Source organism: Rattus norvegicus, chromosome 5, assembly GCF_021556685.1.
Source record: "Rattus norvegicus strain SHRSP/BbbUtx chromosome 5, alternate assembly SHRSP_T2T, whole genome shotgun sequence".
Lineage (NCBI taxonomy): Eukaryota > Metazoa > Chordata > Mammalia > Rodentia > Muridae > Rattus > Rattus norvegicus.
The window spans coordinates 78,235,503-78,249,983 of NC_141538.1; the positions used below are offsets into that span (position 1 = coordinate 78,235,503).

Sequence of the window (14,481 nt, forward strand, 5' to 3'; positions counted from 1 at the left end):
GCACCTCAACATGTGCTTCCATATTTATTCCTTGCTCTTCCCACTGAACCCTCAAAGAGAACAGGCGTCTGTTCTGAGCACCACTGGACTCTTAGAAGCCAGCACAGTGCCTGGTACACAAGAAGTATCCATGGAGTGACTCCATGGGTATTGGCTGGGAGTACAGTGTTAGGTTCAGGCTTTCTTGACTGAAACAAACTTAGTCTCTTCATCCGTGAAATGAGGAGGCACTGGCACCTGCCCTCTTGAGGATGAACTATGTGACTAGGTGAAGACACTTGGAGAAGAGATGGATAGAGTAAGCACATGAGGATACTAATATCATCCTACTAATGATAACTTTAAGAGGAATTAGAAGCCCAGTTGAATGATAAATCTCAATTTCCCTGGAAGATTCCTAGGTTGGATACCACCAGTACTAACCTTTGAAGATATTTGCCCATGTTTTCATGGTTTAGTAGAATTTTATAACATGAGTTATAATTATTAACTATTATTAATTTTATTGTTAATTAATTATGTGACTATATTAAAAAGTTGGAACCCAATTCTTTCCAGCTTAGAATCGACTAGGTCTACATGTCATATATGTACTCAGTCATCGTGTGTGGACCCAGTTTTGATGGCAACTGTCTATGGTAGACCTAAAAATGGAACTCAGGTCTTTGGGCATCCAGAACATATTCTATATTGCTAAACTATTTCCCAGCCCCTCAACGGCAACTGCATCATCTTTACTGCCGTGCTTGTAACAGGAACATGTGTGCATTATTCAAAGGACAAGTCACCCTATTTAGAAAGGGGACTGACTAATCAGAAGGCTCAGAAGACAGACAAACTCGCCATCAAGCTAAACAGCCTGAGTTCAATCTGTAGGACCCATGTGGTAGAATAAAAGAATGTTGTCCTTCAAACTCTGCACATGCACCATCACACACACACACACACACACACACACACACACACACACACACACACACACACAGAGAGAGAGAGAGACAGAGAGAGAGAGAGAGAGAGACATAGACACACACTCAAATGTAATAAAAATATGGAAAAGAAAAATAATTAGCATTCTTACTTCCTTAACCACACAGGTAATCATGATAATTGTCTTACAAGTTTTAGGACATAGATTGTGATTTAAAACACTTAAACTCATATTTATGTTATAAGGGAAATTTGCCATGGTTGTTAAGAGTCTCTGGTTCATTCAGACAACATTTATTGATGTCAAACACACACAAGGCATCAAGCACACCTCATAAAAGGCGAAGTTTCACATTAAGGATAAAATAGTGCAGGTTCTTTCTTCACTAATTAATTTATCATCAATAAAACCATCAATATGGTGTGATGGAATCCGTACGAGTAGAATCCCTGTGATAGAATATTGGAGAAAATACTTGGAAGGAAATTTGGAAGCATAGACACGGGGCCTCATAAATACAGACTTTGGCTGAGTAACTAAATTCTATATTTACCTTCAGGCTTTAATCAGAAGGTGAGTTAAATATAAATAAATGAGATATTGGCAGTTTTATATCTCACAGTTAAATTGCAAAACCTAAACTGAATGAGTACACAGATGGTGGTTTATCTGTTTATTAAAAGAAAATTTGTAATCACCAATGAGAATGAAAATGTGCATGAAACCATATGTAGGGTACTCTAAATATTATTGGACATATATTTTCTATACATCACATGAAATAGAATAAAAATATATTTATAATTATTATTATTTCCTAAGTTACAGCCATACTTAAACATACTTAAAACATGGTTGTTTAAAATCACTGATTTTTTTTCTTGTTATTTTAAAATCTGAAACATTTTTCAAAAGAAAAATATGAGAGAATGAAAAGTTGACTAAATGTCACATTAGCTTAGTGCAGTCTCCAAGTATTTCTTAATCCAGAAAGATCCAGCCAATCATGATTTCACTTGGCTGATGCCAAAACAGTTACTTCACTCATAAACAGAAATCCACAAAAATTATCATTCTGAGTGTGTAGTATAATTATACATAGAGTGCTAGAGATCACCACTCAGAATTTCCATGACTTTCTGTAGTCCTCAGTTCATTCTGGCCCTTCCCTCGGCTAACCTAATACAACTTCCAGTCTGGCCCTTGGGCCACACACTGGGTCTTTGAACAAAGGCCAGAGGTGAGGTTGGTTCGTAGACCCTAATCCAGCTGATTACCAGGGCACTACAAAAGCAAGTCTTATCTGTGGTCTTCTATTTTAATGGAATTATCTCTGGAAAGCGTCAGAGTTATGCCTAGAACACATCTACTTATCTTTGCATCAGCTTGAAGAGATTGTTGCAAAAAATAGACTGTGAATAATCTGACCGTGTCCTGCTGATTCACTCCTGTTGCACAATTCATCTAGAACTGTTTCAAGCTATTGAGTCATGAAGAGGTTAAAGCAAAGGATGCTGTTCCCCTGAAGCGGTGCATTTTGCTAGGCTAGAAATGTCTTTTCCAGGGACTCCGGATGCTAATGTTACACACGGCCGAGCCACCGTGACTCAGCATCTTGTCAGCATTTTGCACAGTGTCAATGGATGAGGCTAGATGGTGTGATGCCAGTCCTGGACAGAAGCGCTTTGAGAATGTGTGTGCTCAAATGGGAACTGTTAGCCAAGAAAGGAGATGTGACATAGTTGGTGTTTGATCTTTCAGTCAGCTGGCAGTGAAGGTGGCCGGTACTTTGGGAAAACAATTCGTTCAGTTCTAATGTTGTATGGCACTTTTGTTTTTGCGCTTCTAAAATGAACACTCCACCAATCAAATGAAGTCAGACTGAACGTAACCAATTCAGGGTTCTCTGAAGGGCTTGGTGGTATCGTTTCATGCTAGCTCTCAGATCTATGGTATGACCTAGCCTGTCAAGGTTACCAGCTTTGCAGATTTGTTACCACTTCCTGTTCCTTAGCCTTCTCTTCCTCTCAGCGGTGGTTGACCAAGTTGGCCTCCTCTTCCCTCTTCAGAGACTTTTTTTTTCTCCTTCTGCCCACAAGAACAAGAGTACCTGGGCTTCCTTCAACTTCCCTGTCAATTATCCCTCAATCTTTGCTTTCCTTGAGCATACACATATATGTGTTCTTGTGGGTACACGTGTGTTCATGTTTATGTGGAATGGGGAGGCCTGTGGTCATTTCTCATTTGATAATCATTCTTCAGAAGCCAGCCACCTTGGGTATTTTGAGACAGGATCTCTCTTTGGCCTGTAGCTCACTGGTTAGGCCAGGCTGTTTGGCCAGTGAGCCCCTGTGAGCCTGCCTCTGTCTCCCTCAGAGCTGAGATGACGACCAGGAACTACCATATCTCCATTGGTGTGAGATTAAACTCAGGATCTCAAGTCTGCAACCAAACACTTCACTCGTTCAGCGATTTCCACCCATCTTTTGTTGTCTTCCTTTGAGCTCCCTCGTCACAGCCTTACTAAGGGTCACGCCTCACCTTTGCCCATGGTGATGATGTCTGCTGCTTGATGGCTTAGCAACATCAATCTATTGACAATCCCAAATTTAACTCTCCAGTCCAGATTTTTTTTTCATTTGAGCTCCAGACCACAACTCCAAGTCCTCATCAGACATTTTGGTTAGGATGTGAAGGGACCCGCATACTGTGGGGTACTCCCCTCTGGACCCCAGATTAGGCACAGACCAAACTCAAGACACCAACTTCCAAGCACAAGCACGAAGTGATCTTTTATTAGGCGAGGCACAGAGACAAAGCGTCTGAATCTGAATCGGGCAGAAACGACAGCAAGTAGCTTTGCAGGGATTCAATTTAAGAGGGAAAAGGTGGGAGGGCTGTGTTAGGATAAACTAGATCGCATTGGTGAGTTTGCATTGGGTATTTTAATCAGGTTAGTCACAATAACGAATTTTGATTGCTGGACCTTGATATTTTGATAGTTGGACCGTGGTGACCAGTCTCAGGGGTGGGTCAGTAACCACAGAGGGAGTAGACCTTGGCAGCGAGCCTTAGGAAGGTAATCTAGCGGTTTAGCAAAACGGAAGAAGAGTAAAAGGCAAATCCACACTGCAGGGTGTTTTTGCAATGCTCAGGCCTTCGAGAATATTAAACAGACATCTCACACTATCAGCAAATTCCTAAATCACGATTAGGGAACACCCCTCCCCCTTCCTTCTTTCCAGCTGGGTTTCATACAGCCGAGGCTGGTCTTAAACTTTCTATGTAGTCAAGGCAGAACCTGACCTTCTGACCTTTCCCCCTCTGCCTGCTAAGATTATAGACCTGCACCACCAACCTTATTTTTATGGGTGTTGGTGATTGAACCCAGTGTATCCTAGGCAAACAGTATACCAATTTAGCCAGGTCTCATCCAAGAAACTTTCAGTTTTCAGATGTTTCCTCTTTCCAGTCCTCTGAGTCCCACCACAGCCATCCAATAGCCAGTTCAGCGCAGTCTTGTCACTGTGACACCTACATGGAAGCAGGTGAACTTATGAACTTATCTCAGAAACGACACGGCGGGAACATCTTTTGCATTCTGATTCTTGAAAGAGAGTCATTACATCTAGTTTATACTCTGGGACAGGGGATTATACTGGGGCCACTGCAAAGGTTACAGACCACATTCTACTCGTCTGAGGGCAGGCGTGGCGAGAAGTATTCTCATCCTTCTTCAGTGATCCCTGCTTGGCCAAGAGTGTCTCTCACAAGGCCGCCCAGCCTGATGGGTGCAGTTGTCCGTGTTGCTTTTGGATTCAAGTACTGGCTGGCTCAAGGCCTGGCTGCGATTTGCTGAACTGAATTGCATTGTGCAGCTGTAAGCCGCAGTCAGAACATGTAAACAGTGCTGTTGGCTGGGAGTGAGCTGAGAAATAAAAAAAATCTAGAAGTAAAGTCTATTGCTGGGGTGTTCCTTTTCAAGATGACATAGCGCAGACTTTTATCATTGTTTTCCTCAGGGGTTTTTAAAGCACAGCTATTTTTGTTTTGAAATGAGGTCTGACTATACTGACCAGACTGATCTTGAACTCACAAGCTCAAGAAATCCTCCTGCTCCAGCCTTCTAAGTAGCTAGGACTCCAAGCACTTATCTCCTGCCCCATGTGTGATCCTTTAAGGGACGAGTATCTTGAGTGTGGAGGAAGGAGGAGCAGGAGGAGGAAGACGATAGGCAGCAATGGAGAGGGGTTTGCTGTTGGGTAGAGACTCGCATGGCAGTTTCTAGTCTCCTCTCTCTGTCTTTCCAAATGAGGAATTTCTGGGTAAGATCTAGGATTCAGGGAGGTGGAAGGAATGACGGTGCAGAATGGAGGTTTATTGTGTACTCAGGGACCAGATAGCAGTTGTATTATAAAAAGCTAGGCACTGCTCTTCTGACTCCAAATGGCAAAGGCTGGTAAAGACCAAGCCATTCTTTTCCTGTTCGTGGAATATGCCCAGGATTCCAGCCTGGTATTTTTCCCCCGATAAACTGAATAAATAACAACCCCCTTTGTTTTCCATCAAAAGTAGAGATTTCAAGTATTCAACATGGAATTCCTGGTCTTCCTTTCTCCCCAACACTGAGAGTCTCTCCAACGATCATCTAGCCAAATGGCAAGACAGAATTCTGAGGTGCTTAATGTAACCACACTCCTTCTGCAGGAAACTTTGCAGGGGAAAGTTCATTTCCAAACCACGACACTGTGGTAGAGACTTGACTGGTAGGGAGCCCCACTGGGTCGACACTATGCTGAACAGACAACAAATTAATAGGGCCTTAAGTTGAGGCAGAGTGTGATGAGGGAGGTATGAATTGAACTGCCACCATGTAAAGCGATAGGACTTAGCCTAAATACAGGATGAAGACTTAGGCATCAGGGATCATCCCCACATGAAGGCCTTTGGAAGTTGAGGAGAATATAATGATATATGCTAAAAGAAGAGATTAAGCAATTTTCAGGGTTCTGGGAGGATGATGAATTTATTATTGGATATGCTATATTACAAGGACCTAGGTCCAAAATCTTCCTGCTCCATTAAGCATCTTCAGTATTGGACTAATTAAATGAAGACAAATTTTTTGCATTGTAGAAATTTAGACTCATGTTTTCCTAAACTCTCCAAAATAGCTTCCCACTCTCATAGGAATTAGGGCGGAGGGGGGGACAAACATTGACATGATTTTGCTCGGTGATACAGAGAGCTATATGAACGCTGTCTAATACTGTCACCCAAGCAAGGATCACTTTAACACTGAGAAAGCACACTTTAGAGTCCAACTTAAGCCATACCAATGTAAACATTTCTATTTACTTATATTTTTGGGCATGTGTGTTCATGTTTATGGGGTGAGTGTACACAGGTGTACAGCTGCCTTTGAAGGACAGAGGAAAACCTGAGGTGTCAGCCCCAGAAACACCATCTACCCCCTTTGAGACAGATCTCTTATTGGACTAGAGCTCACCAATTAGGCTAGGCTGACTGGATAGCTGTCTCAATTACTGTTCTATTGCTGTCACTAAACACCATGACCAAAACAACTCTTAGAATTTCTTCTAAATTGCTAACAGTTTCAAAGAGTTATTTCATGATCATCATGGCGGGGAGAGTGGTGGCGGGCAGGCAGGTATGGTTCTGGAGCTTATATCCTAATCCACAGGTAGGACATACACACACACACACACACACACACACACACACACACACACACACACACAGAGAGAGAGACAGAGAGAGAGAGAGAGAGAGACAGACAGAGAGACAGAGAGAGACAGAGAGAGAGAGAGAGAGACTGACTGACTGACTGACTAATATAAGCTTTTGGAACTTCAGAACTCACCTCCAGGGACACATCTCTAACAAGGTCACACTGCCTAATCCACCCACTGGGCTGTTACACACTGAGCAATGTGGGATCCTCTTCACTCACACCAGCAAAGCCCATGGAGCTTCCTATCTCCCCACCCCCACCCCCCCCAGTTCCCAGTGTTAGATCACAGACTTGTGAAACCACACCTATGTGATTCTTTGGCCCAGGAGGCTCCCTGTGGCAGATCTCTGGTCTGGCTATGTGCATGGGTTTGGGGGGGGGTAGAACTCACTCAGGGAGCGGTGACTGCTTCCACCTCAGCTGCTGGTTCTGTTCCTCTCTGCTGCTGCTGCTTTTGTTGTTCAGGCTGGGCTGAGCCAGCAGAGGACTGACGAGCTGGCAGTAGGAGGGTTGCAGGGTGGATTTCTGGGAGAGCAGGTCTCTTCCCCAGGAGGTGATGTTACAGCTCTTAGGACAGAAGCTCTCAGACGATGAAATAATTCCTGCACACTTTTATTCTTGACTACGATTCTTAAATACAGTTTCAGGATGGGTCAGGGTCTGGCAGCAGACACTTCCTATTGGTTTGGCCTGAGAGCTTGGGAAGACCTCATCTACATATTCAGGGGGATGGTCCTGTTTCTATGACTGATCTGTCTTGAGCCTGTGTGACCTGTGGAGAAGAGGCTTGAGGCATTGCCCTACATGACTGATCTGTCTCAAACCTTTCTACAGGGGTCTGTGGGAGCTGCAGGTACATGAGAAGGTCCTGGTCTCCTGGGAGACTGGGAATGTGCCTGCCGTCCCTTTTAGGGTCTCTGGAGATTCGATCTATCTCAACCAGGAATCAGGGTACCTTTCACAGCCCACCGCCCCCACACACCTAGATTCATCTGTGAGTTTTGGGTTCAAACTTAGGTTCTTAGGCTTTCAAGGCAAACACTTTATTTACCAAATGAACTATGGTCTCACATACTTTAATGTCAAAATTTTAATTGAGCTGCAACTTGTATGTATCGAGCACATTATCATGATGTGTGCTTTTACTTACCAAGTTGCTCATGTCACTTTGTAAAGAGATCTGTCAATCAGCCACAGATGCCAGGCCTTGTCCATTGTGATCTCTGGACAATTTTTTCTAGTCCAAGTCTCCGTCCAGCACATTGTGCAGCCATATTTAATATTTCCAAGATGGCAACAGTACATGACTGTAACTGAGCACAGCGGGACAGGAGAAAGAAGGTAAAAATACCTCTGACCAATCTCACATCTAAGCCTGCTAAGCTAGGGAGTACAACTAAAACATGACGTCTGTCTGTGCCATATACATATACATACACATACACATATAGCCATTTCAAGGGGAAAGGCCATCCTTTAAAGTTAGATCTGCATTAGTGGTTTACCTCTAATAGGGAGAATCAGTTTTCTCCAGGCATGAGTCCCTGAGGAGAATCAACTCCCAATTCCAAGTGTGTAGAGATAATCTCTTATGCACTGTGTAAAAGCATTCACCTGTCAATAAAAACGCCTTTGGCCAATGAGGTGAGGCAGGATTAGGAGGTGGGACATCTAGCAGAGAGGGGGTAAATTCTGGGACATAGTGAGGCACAGGAAGGAGATTGGCCCTGGGAGTGCTGACAGAGACAGACACATGAGGATGAGAACCAGGTAACCAGCCATCTGGCATTCATAGACTAGAATAGATGGGACATTAAACTATGAGCTAGTTGGGGAACAGAACCATAACATTTAGCTGAAGAATTTATTCCTAATAATTCAATCTCAGAGTTGTTATTTTGGGGAACAAAGAAGATGGGTGGAAAAACACAAGGTGACAGGTGGCACCAATCACACAAGTGGTCAGCCCTAAGCATATGTACATACAAACAACACTAAAAGAACTCAGGAGAATATGTATGCTTATGACAATTATATACTATGTATAAATAATATAAAATAAAATAATGTAACTGTTAAAATTTAATATATTATTACTGGTATTGTTATATATATTGTTAATATACCAGCTTTCCCTTCTTACATGTTCCAAGTCCCTGAAAGGTATCTGACCATCTGAGCTCAGGTAACTTATCCATACCCAACATTTGGGTTAGGAGGAGGAGCAGGTATTTGTTTTCCTTGGATTCTGTGGAGAGCAGATAACAGATTTTTCTAGAACACACATAAACATAAATAAATACTCAAGTACAGGATTTCAAAACAAGGTTACTGTCAAAGACAATGGCATCTGTGCAGACTTTTCTTTAATGATTACTACCTAGTTATAGAATGGCATGTGGTCACATGTGTGTATGTGTGTGTATATATATGTATATATACACATATGTATATAGATGTATACACACATAATGTATATCTACACATATGTGCATACATGTACACACACACACACACACACACACACATATATATATATATATATATAATGTACTTAAAAAGCCCTTTAGGGTATCACTGAACATCTGAATAGCCCTTGGCAGGAGATGACATCAAGAGAAAGAAAGCCTGAAGAATAAGAGCATCACAACCCTACAGTACTTAGACAATGAAAGCAGCATCCCCAGTGGACAGAACAGAGGGTCTCTTCTTTCAGTACTGTCAAATCAGAAGTGAGGACCCCAGTCTCTTCCAACTCTATTTCCCTTGGGTTTTCAGACTCATACTCGAAGACTGATAAGCTTGTCAAGTCATTGAAATACCCAGTATAATATGAAATGTATCTATGTTGATCAATTTGAACCATGAAGAAACTCTAGATTCAAGAATATGACCAGTGGTTCTCAGAGAATATCGTGAAAACCCCCTTATAAGACAGTGGTGCTGAAGATGGGCTTAAAGGGGGCAGGGACGGCATGACAGAAACAGTTTAGTCAGACTCGGGGAGCAAGGACAGAGGCTAGAGTTGCTATGATTGAACAACTAAAGCATGTAGCAGTGACAACAAATGAAACTTTGGGCATGGTTGTCTCTCCTCCTTAGCATGGATCTGCCTTCCAAGGAGGGCAAAACTCCTGAAAGAATCCTTCCTGAATAACCCCTACTTTCCCTCTAAATCCATTCCTCATCCACTTTCACTTGCTCTGCAACCCAAGAAACTGAGTGTATGAGTCCCACCACTGGGGATTCTTGGCCTCAAGTTTCCAGCTGGATTTAGACAATAGAAAGAATTTTCTAGAAATCAAAGCCATTCCTGGAAATGTATCTCTCAACCAATGGTCTTCCCTCTCATTGGATACTCTGTATTTTGATCACAGTAACTGTTTCTTCTACAGATGCTCAGCGGCATCTATTAGGGGGCTCCAGGCTCTTCCTAAGGTCTTTGAAGTTTCTTTATGCTTCGTACTTCTCTATATAGCCTGTGTTTATCTGAGCGGGCCATTCCTTTCCTTGTGGAAGCCTCTGTTAGTTACTTCTCTGTTGCTATGATAAAATACTATGACCAAAAGCACTATATGGAAGAAAGGGGTTTATTTTAGCTTATGAATCCAGACAGACAGAGTTCATTAACAGTGAGGAAGGCTGGTGAGGCAGGAAGGGCAGCAGGTTCAGGAAGCTAGCTGGTCACATTTTCACTCATACACAGGAAACAGAGAGGGCAGAGAGGAGGGAGAGAAGGAAGGTGAGTGGGAGGGTAGGAAGGAAAGGAGAAGGGAGAGGACAGAAGAGAGAAGGAGAGGGGGAGGGGAGAGAGAAAGGAGAGAGAGTTAGGGGAAAGAAAAAGGAGAAAGGAAAGGGCAGAGAGGGGAAACAGAGGGACAGAGGGAAAGAGAGAGAAAGAGATTAAGAGCGAGACAGGGACACGGAGAGAGAAAGGGAGAGGGAAAGAAAAGAGGAAGTGGGTTGAGGTTGTAAAGACCCAAAGCTGTGCCCAGTGATGTACCTTCCTCCTGCAAGGATCCACCTCCTGAGGGTTCCATTATCTGTCCAAACATCGTTTCAGCTGGGGAACCAGTGTTCAAATACTTCACTCCATGAGACGCATTTTTCAGTCAAACCTTAACAGGCCCTACCTAACAGCCACTTTAAATATACAGGATATAAATAAATTTTTCTTCTTGGTAATTCTGACATAGTTAAATAATTCATGGTTTTCTTTAAGTTGGAAATCTGACATTTGTCTTGGATTTATAACCAAATCTTTTTTCTTTTCTTTCTTCCTTTCTTTTTTGTTTGTTTCCATTTGTCTCGAATTCATTCCATCCACATTACTACAAACAACCTTACGTTCTCATAAACACCAGAACCTGTCTCTGTACTGAGAAATGAGCTTACCCCCATTCAAGCAAAACAACCGCAGATTGTGGAGGCTCCGTTCCCCAGTTTAACACCTAAACCACTGACTTCACCCCTGACTCTAGGCCGTTCCCTTCGCTTGACCCCATTTTCCAGTTTCTCACTGCTCAAGTGATCTTAAGATGAGGACAAGTGCTGGTCACTGTGTGCTTTCTGCCTGTGTCATCGCCTGCTGATTGACTGTCCCATTGCCCTGCCTCCTAGTGTCCACCACTTTCCACTCTCTTTTCGGGAATGCTGCTTCCTTGGACTAATGTAACACCAACTAATACCTTTTCCTCCCTTGATGCCCCAAATAAACCTACCCAACCATTCAATGTGTGTCATTTAGGAAGGTGACAAATACTGGCGAAAAAAAAAGTATCATGCCAAAGCAAATGAGTATCTGTCTAAATTTAAAGCCAACGACCTCAGCTGTGTGCTTCCTTAATCTCTGAGGCCAAAGCTTTAAATCATCCCACACAGCGCTTTCTGACTCATATGGGGACTCCACGAGCTCTTTGCTACCTTGCCTATGCATTTTCCTATTCATGTCTTCCTCGGCGTTCAAAGACAGTTTATTTGTTTCTGCATGTATGTGTGCATGTCTGAGTATATGCATATGTACCATGTATGTGCACCATGTATGTCCTATAGAGGCCAGAAGCCGGCGTTGAATTCCCTGGAACTTGAGCTGCACGAGGCTGTGAGCTTCCCAGTGGAAGTGCTAGGAGCTGAGCCTAGATTCTCTGCAGAGCAGCAAGTGCTCTTGACTTCTCGGCAGTCTTCGAGTCTGCTTCCTTGGCAACTTTTGTGTCAAGATGTTGTAGTCAACATCTAGTAGGCTCAGCTCTTCCTGCCCTCCCAGAGACTTGGAACAGTCTGTCCCCTCTGTCCCCTGCCTTGTGTTTTCTTCATTTTTTTTTACAGGATCCTGCATAATACATTTCTACGACAAATATTTGAAAATTTCAGTTTCCAACCAACGTCTTCCTCCCCAACATTCCCACTCTTTTTAATCCTTCTGAAGATTCTTAAATCCGTGAGCTAGCCCTTTCCTTACCCCCCTACTCCATTTGTTTAAGTTGGCAGTATGTTTCATTGATATGTCTGGGGAACGGTTTTGACTTATGTACACATGGGAGGAAGATCCAATCAAGTTAATCAACACACATACCACCTCACCGAGATACCAGTTTCAAGGCAGCAGTCATATTAACTATATACTAGCAATTTTAAAACCATCCGTTGTGACTAAATGTAGTCACCACACAGCATGGTAGATCATGAAAACTCACCATTCTAGACTCACAGAAGATGTGAGCCTCTTTAAAAGCCACGTCTCCCTGGACCTCAGTCTCTCTCCCTCAAGTTCTGATAAAAACCCCTTCTACTGTCTGTTTCTGCAACACTGACTTTTTTAGAGTCCACATAGAAGGGCGCTCACACAGTATTTTACTCTTCGTGCTTGGCTTATTTCCCCTGTCCTCTCACCTTCAGGCTCACCTATATTGTGAACATCAGAATTTCCATCTATCGGGTAGTGGTACTTGAGGTATCTGTTCAACGTTTTCTTTCTCCAGTCACACTGGTGGACACTTACTCTCAGGTCACTTTTCTTTGACTATATGTGAAGAGGGAGGGTGCTTGATTAGACGCTAACTGTATTTTAGGCTTGTATAGTTACACGAAACTACCATGTTACTTCCCAGTATGCCTCTGATTTAGATCCTACCAACAACATGTAAGTGTTCGTTTTCTCTGTCTTCTTGCCGATACTTGTTATAGTAATTGTGGTGATTCGGGATGGAAACTGAGTAATTAGAGAAAGTATGAGGGTAATTCTTCTCTCTATGCTGGCCTATGTCATTTACTGTGCTTTAGGAACTACATTTAGACGGTTTGACAAAATGGGAATTGGAGGATTGGAGTTTTGCCCTCGTTACTATGGTTTGCAAATGTGATAGCTAATTCCCATTTTCATCTTGACCTGACTTGTAGTCACCTAGGAGACACGCCTCTGGCCATGTCTGCAAAGATGTGTTCAGAAAGGTTAAGGATGGAAGACCCACCCCAAATGTGGGTGCCATAAATTGAAAGGGAGAAAGAAGAAAGCAAGTTGAATGCAACCTTTAGCTGTCTCTGCTTACTAAGTGTGAATGCAGAGTGACCAGGTGTGACTCAAGCTTGGAGTGGGGTGATAGAATGTATCCTCCCAAGAAAAGGGGGTTTTCACTACAAACCATGCTCTCTCTCTCTCTCTCTCTCTCTCTCTCTCTCACACACACACACACACACACACACACACACACACACACACACAGCAGATCAATATCAACTTTCCAGTATAGCTCTGATTTAGATCCTACCAACAATGTGTTCTTTTTTTTTTTTTTTTTTTTTTTGGTTCTTTTTTTCGGAGCTGGGGACCGAACCCAGGGCCTTGCGCTTCCTAGGTAAGCGCTCTACCACTGAGCTAAATCCCCAGCCCCCAACGATGTGTTCTTTTAAGTGCTCTTTTTCTCCAGCTTCTCGTCAATACCTGTCACAGTAATTGCTGTAATTTAGGGTGGAAACTGAGTAGTTTCCATCATAACAATGAGCAAAAAGTCATGAAGATAGTGTGCCTTCATGAACATTACTTGAGCACCATCTTAAGCTTGTGTCCTACTGGAAGAACTGGTGCGTCCAGCCTTTATGTTATGGGGGTAGGTGGTGGGTATGGCTTCATGCAGTCGAGCACAGATGTGGGAAGATATCATCAGCCTTCTAGTCAGTTAGGGTTGCTCGGGAGCCAGGCCATCAAATATGATACCGAATAGTAAGAAACATGGATCATAAAAGATGAAGCTAGAGAGGCGACGAGATACCAGCGAGTCCCCTTACGTCACAGCAGAGAGGATCGCATGTGTTTTTATGCAACAAGAAGTCACAGCAGCCTTTGGGGCGGAGGGGCTCTCTCATGGTCATATATCCCAGGGATAAAGTGTAAGACTTTAATGATTGCCAGAAACAGGTTAGTATCACACCTTACCAGTGCCAGGGAAAGAATTCAAGGAATGTGTGATGGGTGAAGTCTGGAGCAGCTGGGCTAGGCTGGCTGTCAGCTGGGGGTCAGGTGAGCCATGAAGAAAGTCAAAATTAGTTTGATCCGGATTCCTCATTGGAGTGCAGGAGAGGTGGGGGACCAACCTCACATTAGGAATGCTGTAATCTCAGGGAAAGCAGTGGTGGCCATAAAAGGCATCTGGTATTGTCCTTCTGCCACTGTCTTAAAAGGGATTCTGAAGGGATTTTCTTTCCCTTGTTCCTCCAGCCCTCCACTTGCATTACCCGACTGAGTGAGTACTCCCCAGCTGGCCTTGTCCATCATCATGATAAGGTCTGTGGATTCCTGATC

The 14,481-nt window shown here is 43.2% G+C and overlaps 1 long non-coding RNA gene across 1 annotated transcript in view; it reads right to left on the reverse strand.

Moving 5' to 3' along the window:
• The window catches only part of LOC148005811 (uncharacterized), a 29,787-nt gene extending 22,612 nt beyond the window's left edge, over window positions 1-7,175 (reverse strand). Inside the window, exon 1 of the long non-coding RNA XR_015620240.1 lies at window positions 7,078-7,175. This is a non-coding gene — a long non-coding RNA (uncharacterized LOC148005811). The remainder of the gene's footprint in view (window positions 1-7,077) is intronic.
• Window positions 7,176-14,481: the final 7,306 nt, after the last annotated feature.